We start from the raw sequence: 15,160 nt of genomic DNA on the forward strand, positions 1-15,160 counted from the left end.
ATATAAAGAAGGTAAATGATAATAACCACGAAAACAAGAAAAAAATAAGTATTTCTTAATCTTGAATAAACAACACTTTGGTTACGCAGTTTTTGTATACGTTTAACACATTAAATAATTTTAAAGCCGATTTTTTTAATAAACACTAAGTAGTTTTTACAAAGAAGATATTTAAGAGAAAAAGTCAAATTTTGTAGAAATAATTTTTTGGAGGTCGTCGTGACTTTTAAAACTCTATTTAAAAAATTTCTGAAATCTTTTTAGACTCAAGTTTGTATATAAGTTAAGTGAAAAGTCATCCCACTTTAAAATACTAAAATGATTAATGATAAAAATCTGTACATCTTCTATTAATTAAAAAGGTGACTTCTGTATTTGTATAAATTATATACTACAGCAATTCAAGAACAAAATAATTCGCTGCGAGCAGGATTTAAATCTGAGCGGGCAATGCCCAGTAGATTTCGAGTCCAACGCCTTAAACACTCGGCCATCGCAGCTCCCGTTTGAAATATACTTTTCTTGTTTATATAGTTAAGTAGTTGCCAATACAAAGCAAATCATATTAAGAAACTAAGTAAATAAGCTTTTTTAAGTATATATAGTTTATAGTTACAAAAGACTAAACTTTTCAAAAATTTGTTATTTAAATGTTATTTAGTTATGTTTTAGTTTTGTTATTTAGTTCTTATATCCAACAATAACTACCAATAAATTTATATCAATACTAATTTACTCGTAATTATATTCAACAAAGTATATTCTTCGTAAGTAGATGAAAAATTATTAATTTAAAAAATAAACAATACATAGGCAAACATAACTATTTTTTTTTAAATTGAGATGATAAAATTAAATAATTTTCTAAAAAATAGTTCATAAAGGAGCCTGACAGGGGACTTGAACCCCTGACCGTTGGATTAAAAGTCCAACGCTCTACCGACTGAGCTAGCCAGGCTCACGTCGACACTGAAATTATAGCGGTTATAATTAAATTAGTTATACATTGTGACGTAGTAATTCAAACTTTGTGACGTAGTTATTGAAACTAATGTTGCAAAATGGAAAATATTTTTCAAATTTTTTATTTAGTATTTAGGCTGTTACAAATTAATGGTAATACAAAATTGTTAGTAATCTTTGAATTAGGAATTGTAGTAATACTACTACTATTACTTTTTATTAATAGTACTATTACTAATTATCTTTATATTTTAATTTATATAAGTTAAGTTTAGTTCTGGTAGAAAATTGTACAATAGGTTATTTATCTGTTCAAGTGTGAAACTATTTCTGCTGTTCAAAAAAGAAAAATAACACTTTTAGCAGAAAATACTTTCCAGTTTTATTTAAATGTTTAATTCAAAGAAATCATTAAATAAGTTTAAATAAAAAGATTTCACACGGAAATCAATAATATAGGGAAAAAAAAACATTATTTTAAGTACCAAAACAAAATAAAGTTTTATTGCGAAATTATGTTCTACCGAGACTTGAACTCGGATCACAGAATTCAGAGTTCTGATAACTAACCATTACACCATAGGATCGCACGTTAATATTATATTTTTTGTGAATTTATAGCTACAAACACTATCAAACTTTTAGATAAGACACGACTTGTTTAAGTTTGTTTTACACTTAATTAAAGGGAATAAAAAGTATAGCTTTAACTACAATTATACATGTAATTTATAAAATAAGGCATGTAAAACAATTGATTTAACGATTTGGGATTACTTTTTTAATTATACTTACACGTTAGTTTAAAAAGTTTAGTTTTTGTAAAGAAAAAAAAACATAATTATAAAACATATATAATATGAAGCTTTATTACTTTTTGAAATTTTTAGAATAAAATAAAAAAACAAGTATAGATAAGTTTATATTAAAAAAATTAATTCAGTTTCTTCTATTTAGTTTGAACCGTTTAAAATAAATAAAAATACAAACTAGTAATAAAAAAAATCAATTTATTTATGAAAATGATAATTTTTTTGTTAACATAAAAACTAAACTAAATTTTACTAGTTAGTTTTGGTTACTTATAAACTTGTTTAAGGCTAGTATAGTTAGGGAGCGGGTCAGAATGACACAGCGACAAAATTACACGGTGCGTCACCTTGGCACGGTGCGTCACTTTGGCACGGAGGGTCACTTTGGCACGGCGACAAAACGACACGGTGCGTCACTTTGGCACGGAGGGTCACTTTGGCACAGCGACAAAATGACACGGTGCGTCACTTTGGCACAGCGACAAAATGACACAGTGCGTCACCTTGGCACGGTGCGTCACTTTGGCACGGCAACAAAACGACACGGTGCGTCACTTTGGCACGGAGGGTCACTTTGGCACAGCGACAAAATGACACGGTGCGTCACTTTGACACGGAGGGCCAGTTTAGCACAGCGACAAAATAACACGGTGGTTAATAAGGGAGAGAACGATTTGTTGTGAAACTTCATTGGTATGGCCAACGATCTTATTTTTCTAGGAAATTTTTCGGTTTCCTGTCTTCTAACCAGTTTTGTAGAAATAGCAACAATCACATTGGTTAACTTTAAAAACAAAGACCGTAGGATTTTTTGATTGTGACTTCATAAAATAAAGTGAAACACGTAATGTTTATACCTTCTATTGTCCATCGTCGTACTTATAAACAACATACTCATTTTTAAGCAGTAGCAAGGTGTTAGATGTGCTTAATAAACAAAAAATAGTTGTTTGTATCAAACAACGTTCACAAAGATGCAAAAACAGCAACTTTTTTAACAAAATACGACTGCCAAAATTGAAGGGAATTTATTTTTGATTTCTTTCGAATGGAAAAACTTAAATACAGTTTAGTACTAGAACTTGAAACGAGTAATAAAAATTAGAAAATGACTTGCCATTTTACGACTAGAAAGATAAAAACTCATATAAACATGTTTTTTAAACTTCAGCAATATTCTGATTTAAAAAATACAATCTACATTTTAGATCAATAATTCAGCACATCAATTCAATAAACTAGTAGATGTAAATACAGAGGAAAGTTTGTTTTATAAACTAAAACTCAGACGTTAGCGAAAACAACTTTTCTGCTGTTGTAATTCTAAATTCTAATGCGGTTTTTATTTTACATTTTTATGCTTAAAAAAATAATACTTGCGCTCTTTTGGCGACTTAATAGGTTGCAATTTTGAACTAAAATACTGCATTCCCTGACGACCTACGTTAGTAGCAACATCTTCAAAAAATCATTATGCACTTGACTTAAAAGATCGAAATTTTGCGCCTCTACGCGACTTATGTTAGTTGCAACATATATTGTGCACTTATAAGTATAAACATAATCCTCTTTCGCAAATAAAATTGTGCACCTAAGCACTAAAAATGCAGAGATAAAAGTATAAGTACAAATAACCGCAAATAAATTAGTTTTTTAGCAAAACATTCCCTACATCAAGCATCTCTTTAAATAAAACTCAATAAACCACTAATACACACTTGTAATACAATTGTAGACTTGCTTTAAGAAAATACAATGTTTCTCACTTTTATTTAAGTAAAACTTCGCAAAATAAAACATTATTGCAATTGACATTGTCAAGATTTTAGACTCGTTAAAAAGTTGATTAGTAATTATTTAAATTATTTTCTCGCTCCGTTTATTAACGGATTAGGCGTCTGATTCCTATTAGAATATTCCTAAAGCTCAGGCAACTCGTGGTCTCTAATGTCTCAATACAGATATTGGAGACCACGGGTTGCCCATGATAATTAGGTAAATAGAGCGTCGTTTTCACCAATTACTTCCAATTGCCCCATACTTTCAAAATGTTGTCTATTTTATATCAAAATATTTTTTTTTCATCAGAAAGAAATTAACTCCTAATTAATAAACAATATTGTTTTAAGATTTTAGAAAAATTTTTTTAGAAATCCTAGAAAATGTATTTATTTTTACAAAAAACTCCGTTTTTATTCGCAAGATTAAAAATAGAAAATTAAATATTATTTTCATAACAGAGTTAAGACAAAACCAAGTTTTTTAAAAGTTTGTAATAAAACTCAAGAATATAAAGTAACAGAAAAGGTTAACTAGCAAATTGAAATCTGCTTTTACTGTATTATTATGAAATTTACTTACTGATTTTGTATTAAATATAAATGCTAAAGCTTAAATTTGTAAATTGTATTTTAAAATTAAAAAAAGTTAGTTTTGAAATTTATTAAACTAAGTTAAATGTACGCTTATTGTGTTAAAGTTTAATTTATAAAAATTTCTATATAAAAAACATTTCAGCTGTTTAAGTTTTTATCTTATGTAGCTGGTTTACATTTCAGTATGTAGTAACCTTAACTGCTTAAAAAAAAATCTTATAGTTGTTATGAAAATTAGGTAAATAAAAAGGCAACAAATTAGCTAAGTTTTAAAACACTGTTTAAATAGACCAATTCAAAAGATAAATACAAAACAATACTTTTGCATGTTCAGTTTACTAATAGTTACGCTTGCGTTTATAAACTTTTTATTCAACTATTTCTATAAGCGTCGATGGTGTAACGGTTAGCATTGGTGCCTACCAAGCACTAGCTCCGGGTTCGACTCCCGGTCGACGAATTTTTTGCTTTTGTTTTTAATGGACTATTTCAAATGATAACTACTTTATCTTTTTTTAATTAGTGAATACAACTTCGAAAAATTTCAAACATAAAACTTTAGTATTATTATTTTACTCCATTTTATAAAGATCTTGTTTTAGGCCTAAAACTTTTTCAATATAGTTTCTTATGGTTTAGATTTAGATAGTTTTAACTTATTAATCAAAACATTTCTAACATTGAAAAGATATTTTAAAATATACAAACTAGAAATAAGCTTTAGTGGTTAATGTTTAAAGTTGTAACTTAGTTACTAAAGTTATAGATAGTTGCAATTTATTTTAGTAATCAAGTAAATTAACTGACAAAACGCTAATGTTGTTTTCAAAACTTAGAAAAAAGTTTAACTGGTTTACTGAAATTACAAGTTTAAATGTGTATTAGGCTAATACAGTAAGATAAAGCTAAAATTTTAAACTCAATTATGGTATAAAAGTTGTAATTATCCTTTTTTTAAGCACATAATTATAAGTTTTTTAACCCTTAATAGTACTTTGCAATCAGTACTTATTATAACATATACATGAAAACATTTATTTGTATGAATTAAAACTAACAAAAAGTTTACAACACTTGAATTAGTTCAGTTGATTAGCAAAGTTAAAAGCTTATTTATCATTTAGTAACAACATTAATTTTTATGATGTTTACTGCTGTTTAAAATTAGAAAAACCTCTCAGTTTCATTAAAAAAAGTTAAAGTTTTATTTAAGATTAAATTTTTTTTGTATAACGTAAGCTGAAATATATTTTGGCTGTTTTCAAAGAGTAAAAAACAAGAATAAAAATAAAATAATATATAGATGTATGATATTAGATAGTTAAAAATCAACTTCAGTTTAGGAAACTGATAAATATATAAAAATAAAATAGTTTTTGGTCATAACATGTTGCAATTTAAGTTATTTTGAATTTTACCATAAAAATAATAAATATAAAGCTTAAAAAGCTTTATAACAAACAAAAAATTTAAGCTCAAACAGTTTTACAACATAAGTTTAAATTAAAGTTTTTATAGCAAGGCAAATGAGTAAACTTTAAGTAAGTTTAATTGCATCAACAAAAGTATATAAGTAAGCATTAAGCTTAGAGCAAATCTTCAAGTATACATACGCTATATGCAGCAGTTACAAACAGCAGAGTGGCGCAGCGGAAGCGTGCTGGGCCCATAACCCAGAGGTCGATGGATCGAAACCATCCTCTGCTACCCTCTCGCTGTAATCGTATAGAGGTTAGTACTTCACGTTGTGGCCGTGACAACCCAGGTTCGAATCCTGGTTACAGCATTTTTTGTTACTGCAATATATAATTTTATTATTATTAGTTTATACGAATATATATATAATAAATTTGGTCAACTTAAGAAAAAATTATAATAATAATATTTATTTACATAGTTATGAGACTTATTCAAAAGATTTCAATTTATCATAGTTTTATAAGTAATAAAAAGCTCTTGTCTTAAAAAATAGTTTTAGATTAAAACTCTGCTTCACTTTAACTCCTTATATTATATTTGCTTTAACATATTTTGTTATAGAAAATATTTTTGTATCTTTAAAACGCTTGTTCATAAATAGCATACATAAGTTAGCTTAAAATAATAACAAAGAGCATAAAGGTTTACCACATACATGATTTAGTAGTTTTGATTACTAATATATGCACTAAAGTTTAAATGTAATCAACAGTAATATGTTATATTTTTTCGAATTGTATAAAGGTAGATCATGTTTTAGTTTAAATAGTTTTCTAGTTGAAGAGAGTGATTTTTTAAAGTAGATTATTAATATGTGTTTTACTCTAGCTCAGGGGTCGGCAAACTGCGGCCCGCGGGCCAAATGCGGCCCGCGAAGGGTAAATCTGCGGCCCGCGAGCACGTTGTTTTTTTTAATGGAATGTGGCCCGCGCGAGAAATTTCTGCGGCCCGCGAGCTACTAAACGTGGCCCGCTGAGCAAAAATAAATTTTGGTGAATTTTTTTTCGGGAATTTGGTTTAGATTGATTAATATCGTTGTAAGTCCCTGAATAACATTTTAAAACAACTAAAAAATTATATTGATTTGACTTGAAATTGTTAAAAAAACAGATTAGCATTTGACAAGTGATTTTCTATCAGTTTCACAATAACTTTCTTATTGCATCTGTAAATTTTTAGCTGAAAAAAGAAGTGCTTGGATGCAGTAGGTTGTTTATATAACATTTATTTAGTTATCTATATAACAAACTAAACGCAAATGCTTTCCATGTAATGCACAGTACTTAACTTTTATTAATAACTTTTGCTACTTTATAAATGCCTTGAAAAAATTTTCTGATCAGCCTGTAGTTACTGAAGATAATCATGCGCTTTGTTAAAACTGACGTAAGCATTTTTTTGCTTCTTGCAATAACTCCTAATCAACGTTTTTATATTTTTATAGTTCGTCTTATATTTCACATTTACTATTTATAAATGCAAAATTTTTATTGCGATAAAGATTTCTTATAATGCTGAAAAAAAAACTTCTTTTTATTAAAGGGTTAATAATTTTTCATTTTTTCGTTATAAATATTTAAAAAACTTAAATATACATTCAAGCTGACTATTAACGTTTATTATTTTGTTTATATTTAATCTGTTAATAAACTTCGTTTTTTTTTGTAAACTTTGTTATAAACAGGATTGCAAAAAAAAAATGCCTAGTTTAGAAATTTTTGTACTCAGACTAAATTAAACCTGTTTAAGACATTGTTGAAAACTCAGGTATGTGTGAAATTTTTTTTTTCAAGTACTTTAAGTAAATCTATCAATACTCATAATAGTTTTATGATTGTATTGTAATTTATTTATTGTAATTTATTCCAGGCTACGTACATAATTTGTACTTTTTAATAATGATAATATTTTAGTTAGTTATTTAAGCTTGATTAACAGCAATTTTTAAGCTTTTTTAACTTTTAGTAAACTTAGACTGGTTTTATATAACTCAAACATTTTTAGTTGTTAAAGTGACAACTATGTAAAAGACTAGTTAATTAGTAATAAAGAATTCGAGCAATAATTATGTAAAAAAAAAGTTTTAGGTTTCTTCAATACAAATATGTTTTTTTATTATGTAAACTAATTACTGAATTTTTAAAAGAGTGCAAATTTTTAAAAACTTAAAATTTATTTTCAATAATTAACATTTTTTTATATGAAAAATTAGTTGATAACATAAAAGAATGTATAAAAGTCACTCATAAAGTAATTTAAGCTTGGTTTTTATAAAAAGTTAAGTAAATATGAAGTTAAACTATTAACTGAAAAAAATAGTACATAGTTTATTAAGAATTAAATATATTAGTCAATGTAAATGTAAATCCTTTTTATTTTTAATAAACAGTCTATGTAAAAATAAAATATAAAACTTAATAAAAGTTAACTAAAAGTGTGACTAAAACTAAAACCAGAAGATAATTTAAATGTAACTAAAACTAAAACTGCGGCCCGCGAAGTTTTTTGAAACTTGAAATTTGGCCCGCGAGCACCAACTGCCTGCCGACCCCTGCTCTAGCTAAATAAAATAAAACGTTACTATGCAAACAAACATTATTTGAAAAGCAAGTTTAAATGTTTCAGAAAAATTAAGTAATACACAAAGTTTAAGACAATTCAAAACACAAATACAGTATTTCAATTATTGAGCATAATAGAGTAATAATGAAATAAAAACTTTTACACATTAAATATGTATTAGACAGTGAAAGTGGTTAGAACTTCAAAAACTTTATCTTGATGTATTTGAGAAAAGTTTAATTATATTAAACAAAAGTTCTTTAGAAGCCATTTAAATAAAAATAATCTTTGCTAAAATGTTTTAATTAAAGCTTATTTTTTTCAGTTCAAAGTATCGTATAAAACAATTCACTTAAAACACTCTGCATGCAAAAAAACATAGGAATATAAACGTGAAAAGTTGTTTGTAGACGTCCTCCCAGGTGGTCTAGTGGTTAGGATTCGTGGCTCTCACCCACGCGGCCCGGGTTCGATTCCCGGTCTGGGAACATTTTTTAATATGTTGAAATAGCCTAAGTTTAAAATTAATTTCTTTAATATTTTCTACCTTATAATGAAAACTTGTAAACTTCATTATAAAAGTTGCGGATGCTTTCGTTAAATATTTCATTAAGAACTTTAATGTAGCGGTTCATTAATTACTACGTGACTAATTGGACTTATGTGAACGCAAAAAATATATACTTAAACTGTTCTGAGCAGTATAGAATTTCAAAAAAGAAGACAGTAATACTTAAACAAATTAGACAATTTAAAATAGTGACTTATGTTTTACTATTTTAAGCACAAAGTTTAAGAAAATTAAAAAAAACAGCTTTAATGCTAAGTATTAATAAAACAAAAAGTCTTATTATCAAAAGTAAAGGAAAACACACTTTATTAAAAGTTAATAACAAAAGTCGTCCTCGGGTGGGCTCGAAACACCAACCTTTCGAGTAACAGTTGAACGCGCTAACCGATTGCGCCACGAAGACTTGTTTGATTTACACTTATACTGTTTATAAATTAAAGTTTTCTCGCTTAACATGTGCGTTATTTGAATAAAATTATGTACTCAGTTGCTGAATTTAAAACAAATCTGAATGCTTTAATACAGGGGTCGGCAGGCAGTTGGTGGTCACGGGCCAAATTTCAAGTTTACAAAGTCTTCGCGGGCCGCAGTTTTAGTTTTAGTGACATTTTAATAATCTTTTGGTTTTAGTTTTAGTCACACAAGAAAAAAGTTTTACTTTTATTCACCTTATCATTTTAAATAACTTTTAGCTCTACATAAAATGACTATTTAAATTAAATTAAATTAAATTAGAATAAAATTTACATCGACTAATATACTTAAGTGTTAATAAACTATGTACTTTCATAAGCACTTACTAAGTCAAATTTAATACTTTTGTAATTTTACATACAATTTAACTCTCTATGAAAACCAAACTTGAAAGGCAATTTATTAGTTACTTTTATATTTTTGTTATATTATCAACCCCTATTTTCATATTTCTAAGAATATTTACTTCAAAAAAAAGTTTTTGCGTGTTAAATAGTTTACATTCATTAAAAAATTTAGTAATTAGTTAACTTAATAAAATTAATACCTGTTTGTATTATAGAAAGCTAGAACAAATTCTTTAACATAATTAATTCTCGAATACTTAAATAAAATATCTTTTTAGTAGCTAGTCTTTTACATGGTTGTCTCTGAAGAAGCAAAAATGTCTGAGTTGTATCAAACCAGCCTAAGTTAATTAAAAGTTGAAAAAGGTGATAAATCGTTGTAAATCAAGCTTAAGTACCTAGTAACAATATCATCATCATTAAAAAGTACACAAAGTGTAAAAAAACAAGAAAAAACTACAATTAGTAAACTACACTACAGTCATAAAAACTATTCTGGGAATTCTAAGATTTATTTAAAGTGTTTGAAGTAAAAGTTTCACACACATCTGAGTTTTCAAGCTTTTAAAATAGCCTGTTTGTGTAGCAACCCAGTTAAAACAAAGTTCACAACATAAAGAAATAACGAAAGTTATTAACAGTAAACAAATTACATGTCAAAAAAATATAAGTCAATTGGAATGGACAATTAACTTTCTTAAACATTTTTAACAAAAGTATAAAACTTAATTGAGTCATTAGCGAAGAGAAAAACCTCTTTTTTATTAAGCATTACAGCAATTCTTTATCTGCAATAAGAATTTAAAAATATTAGTTGTAAAATAAAAGACGAGCAACAAAAAAAAAACATTAGTTAGGAGTTATTGCGAGAAACGATAAAAAAAAATCACCAGTCAGTTCCAACAAAGCACATGATTACCTTCAGTAACTACAGAAATATCAGAAAAAAGTTGTTAAGGCAAGTTATAAAGTAACAAAGTTTATTATTAATAATGAGATACAGTTTATAATTGAAAACTTTTTTAAAGAATTTTTGTTGGCAGTAATGAAAAACTTTTGTTTATTTCTTCAATGACAACAAAAAGTCCTATTTAGGAAATGCATTAATGTTATAAAGTTACATAAATCAAATTATGACTTTAATCAATATGTTAAGATGAGAGCACTGATAGAAAAACTATTGCTCATTTGAGAATTTTTATTAGAGATATTTTTTTAACTTTGACACTTTAGTATAACTTCTTGGTTTAGTTCAAACACGAAGCACAACAATCGGTGAAATTTTACAAGTAAAAGTGCCATGCACCAAAAGTTTTTAGAAGTACAATTCCTTCTTTTATTTTTAGTATAAAGTTTAATTAAAGTTTTAAAAGTGTCTTATAAAGTATATCAATATCAAAAAACACTGTTAAGCTACTTTAGTATATTTTTAAATAAAGAAATGTTTATTTGCTAAATTTTTTGTGTCAAATCGAAATTTCACTACTTTACATGTAAAAATTGTTTGAAACTCCAGGCTTTTTCAAAAGTTCTCAAATTCAATTTTTTTTCGAAAATTTTTAAACATAAATTTTCAATTTCAAAGCTTGAACTTAATATATTATAACATATATTATAAGTGAAACTAACACTTTGGGTAGAGCAAAACTTACATCATAAGTTTAATTTGCCACTCTTTTAAGCAAAAAAGCCAGCCTGAATTAACAAAAACATTCCTGATATTTTTGTATACAAAAAACAGTTCTAGCCAAAAACTTATAAAATGACTTAGTTGGCCTGAGATTTGAAGTCATCAAATAGTGATAGTCTGAGTGTGTGTCAATGTTTATAAACTATCCCTAAGTCTAGTTTATATTAAACAGGTAGCTCCAAAAAACAGCAAATGTGTTTATTGATATGCAAAGCATAAAAGTTAACTTAGTTTGACAAAATCAATGTTTGAAAAATGAAAATGTATACCTAACAAAAACTATATTAGTTTATGTCATATATATTGTTTTAATTGTGTCTGTAAAAATTTAGATATTACATGTAGAAAAAACAAACTTAGAAAATTATGCATAAACTAAACTTAAACTAACTAAAGTATTTACAAAAAGTGGTTTAAAATATGAGCATTTTTTAAATTGGTGTGCATATAAATTAGTTTAAGTGCAAAGAAAACTTCTAAAAAATTAAAATGTGTCAAAATAAAACTTAAATAAACCTTTTTTCCTTATTACTATGTTATTTTAAATGTTTTTACACTAAAACATAACATTTACAAATAAAAAATATATAAAAGAAACTTAGGTATAAAAATATTGGAAAGAATATCTAAGCTATAAAGAAATGACACTTTAGTTAATTACTGTGCATCACTTTTGTACAAAATGGAAAACATTTGCATTTAGTTTATTTGATAAATAGGTATAATATAACTAACTTATTAAATTCAAGCACTCTTTTTTCAGATAAAAACTTGCTGTTGTAAATAGAAGTTATTATGAAACTCAGAAAAATATTCTGTTAGAATGCTAATCTGTCTTTTTCACTTTTTTAAACTAAAGCAGTAATTTCTTCTAATTATTTTTAAATGTTATACAAAGACTTAAAACCAAACTAATCAAATTAAATCGAGTTACCCAAAAAAATTAACTTTAAACATATTTTTGCTCAGCGGGCCACTTTTACATGCTCGCGGGCCACAAAATTTTCTTTCGCGGGCCGCATTCCATTCAAAAAAAATAACGTGCTCGCGGGCCGCAGATTTACCATTCGCGGGCCGCAATTGGCCCGCGGGCCGCAGTTTGCCGACCCCTGCTTTAATATGAAGTTTTCGAGCATATTTTGAATAATTCAGTAAACTAACCATTTTGTTAAAATTAGTAATTTTGAAAAAAAAATTTTTAATATATAAAATAAGTATTTATTTTTTACAACTACAGTAAAATTACATAACTCTACTTGATATGAAATTAGATTTGAAAATTGTTTTATCTTACTACTTATCTACTACTTATCTTACTTAAGACTATCTTAAATTTTTAATCTAAATAAAAACTACTTTGAAATTTTAATATCAATATGTCAATTACTATAAAACACGAGCTTAAACATTTTTTGAATACTGCAGTATTATTTTATATATACACTGTTATTTATTAATTTTTTTAACGTTATAGCTTTAATTTATTTTTGCTTGTTTTTTAATAAATTGAAATAAGTTGATAATAGAGTCTAAATTCTTAAGCATACTTTTAAAAAAGAGAAAAATTTCAAATTTTTAATTTTTTTTTCTCGTTTTTAAATCATATAAAATCTTAAAATATTTGCTTGAACTATTGATGAATTTTAAAATTAAAATCATTTCAGATATAAAATCTACCTTTTGACGTAAAGTTCAAAATAAATTTAATATGTCTATAATGTTAGATACATGTGTGTATATAAATTGTTTTTTTTGATATATTTTTTTTTGAAAAATATTTAATTTTGTGAAGTTTAATATTCTTATTTTAGATAGAGATTTTCGTTTTAGAATTTAAATTTAGACACTAAAATTTTTTAATTTGTAGATTATTATAACTTTGATTAAGTTGGGTATGCGACTCGATTACCGAGAGGTTTTTTTGCGTATCCAGGTCCTTGAACCAAAAAAATTTGAGCAATTTTTCGTTTTTGTTCAATAAACCAATAATTAAGACCATCTGGAAAATATTTTACACTTGCATGAACAACATTTTGAAAAAATTTAAAAGTATAACCATAAATACTTAAAAATAAAATCAATGAAGAAAAAAAAAACTTTACAAACAAAATGCAAGTTTGAAAAACATGATGAGTAAATGATAATAGTTAAATACAAGGCACTAAACATTCCGCCAGAGAGGATTGAACTGTCGACTGTTGGTTTATAAGACCAGCACTCTGCCACTGAGCTATGGTGGCTGCAAGTAGAACTACTTTTTAGTATTTTTAAACCGTACAGTTTTAAAGTCAAGCTAATCAAAGTCTGTGTACACCAAAATGCAAAAAATAAAATCGGTGAACCCCAAGACATGATTTTAATAAATGCTACTAGTGGTGTCACTACGTAAAAACTTTTACCAATGCATTTTTCCTTTAAAGTGTTAACTCAGCTTATATTTACATGCAAACCTTTTAACAACTAAAACACTAATTTATCATTTAATCCTGTTTTTAATGAACCTTTCTATTTGGTTTACCTTGTTTGCACAATGATATTTTATTTATATGGTTATATCTTACATACTTATTAATTGAACACATCTCTGCAATTATTTAATAAATACCAGTACAGTACTCTTAAAATGTTTTATTTAATACTTTTATGTCCCTTAAACTAAATAAATATTATAATAAAAACTGGATTTTTTTGTAGTCTAAAAATTTTGTGTATCCCTAAATTAGTTTTGTGTACCCTAAAAGTTTCGTGCACCCCAAAATAAATTTAGTGTACACCTTGACGACCACTGTTTTAGACTATCATAAATGTTTTATTTAAGTACCAATTACTTTGAAATTTTAATATCAATATGTCAATTACTATAAAACATGAGCTTGTTCACTTGTGTTTATAGTAATGTCTTTCAAATAGATTTATGCAAATTGTATATTTTAATCGCGACCGGTTTCGGTGGCAAGAGATTGCGACCTTTTCAAGCAAAAAATAAAATATTAAACTGCATGTAACAATGTTAGTTATTTATACTGTTATTTAAAAACTTATTCATGCGTGAAGAATATAAACATAACAAAATCTAAAATGTTGCATATTTGAAAATTCAAGTATGTCAGAGTATATTTAGGTAAAATTAGTACTAGTTTTTCTTTAAACGAATTGAATTAATATTAATATAATGAGTCAAAGAAAAAACTTAGTTCAGAGTTTTTTTATTTTTTTATTTATTTAATATTTATACCTTGAAATTTATCTAAATGAAATTAAGAATTGTCTAAAATTGGGATTTTAAGTCAATAGTCAACAAAATATTAATAAAACTCTAAGTCACTGAAGATTTCAAAATCTAATTTGTGTTAAGTTAACATAACAGTAAAAATTTAAACGGATTTAAGAACTATTTAAAAAAAGTCTAAAATTTTATCTTAGTTTAATTAAGAACTATGTAAAAAAACTTTTTTTTTAATATAAGCCAATTGTCAACAAAAAATCAATAAAAATATCAAGAAAAATAACCTATTTAGTACTATAAATATACTTTGGTTTAAGTTTTGTCTGCTTTCCAGTTTATTATTAAAAATTTGTTTCTGTGTCTGCATGAGTTCATTAATTCCGTTCTTTTGTTGATGCAATTTGTACCATATTTTAGTATTAATAAAGCTTCTTTTTAGCACAATCTGCATGTCATAATTCCTAGTTTAGATTTTTTTAATTTTCTTAAACTTTGTGCTTAAAATAGTAAAACATAAGTCACTATTTTAAATTGTCTAATTTGTTTAAGTATTACTGTCTTCTTTTTTGAAATTCTATACTGCTCAGAACAGTTTAAGTATATATTTTTTGCGTTCACATAAGTCCAATTAGTCACGTAGTAATTAATGAACCGCTATATT

General features: G+C 26.2%; 4 non-coding genes across 4 annotated transcripts; 3 read left to right on the plus strand and 1 right to left on the minus strand.

Annotated features, from left to right (window-relative positions):
- Positions 1–885: 885 nt before the first annotated feature.
- On the minus strand, positions 886–958 carry Trnak-uuu (transfer RNA lysine (anticodon UUU)). The gene has a single exon. It is a non-coding gene; the product is annotated as a tRNA-Lys (tRNA).
- A 3,580-nt stretch (positions 959–4,538) lies between these two features.
- Trnag-acc (transfer RNA glycine (anticodon ACC)) lies at positions 4,539–4,610 on the plus strand. The gene has a single exon. It is a non-coding gene; the product is annotated as a tRNA-Gly (tRNA).
- Positions 4,611–5,785: 1,175 nt separating this feature from the next.
- Trnam-cau (transfer RNA methionine (anticodon CAU)) lies at positions 5,786–5,857 on the plus strand. Its single transcript has one exon. It is a non-coding gene; the product is annotated as a tRNA-Met (tRNA).
- A 2,750-nt stretch (positions 5,858–8,607) lies between these two features.
- Trnae-cuc (transfer RNA glutamic acid (anticodon CUC)) lies at positions 8,608–8,679 on the plus strand. Its single transcript has one exon. It is a non-coding gene; the product is annotated as a tRNA-Glu (tRNA).
- The last annotated feature ends 6,481 nt before the right edge of the window (positions 8,680–15,160 follow it).

This window comes from Thalia democratica, chromosome 2 (genome assembly GCF_965202585.1).
Source record: "Thalia democratica chromosome 2, ktThaDemo2.hap1.1, whole genome shotgun sequence".
Taxonomy (NCBI): domain Eukaryota; kingdom Metazoa; phylum Chordata; class Thaliacea; order Salpida; family Salpidae; genus Thalia; species Thalia democratica.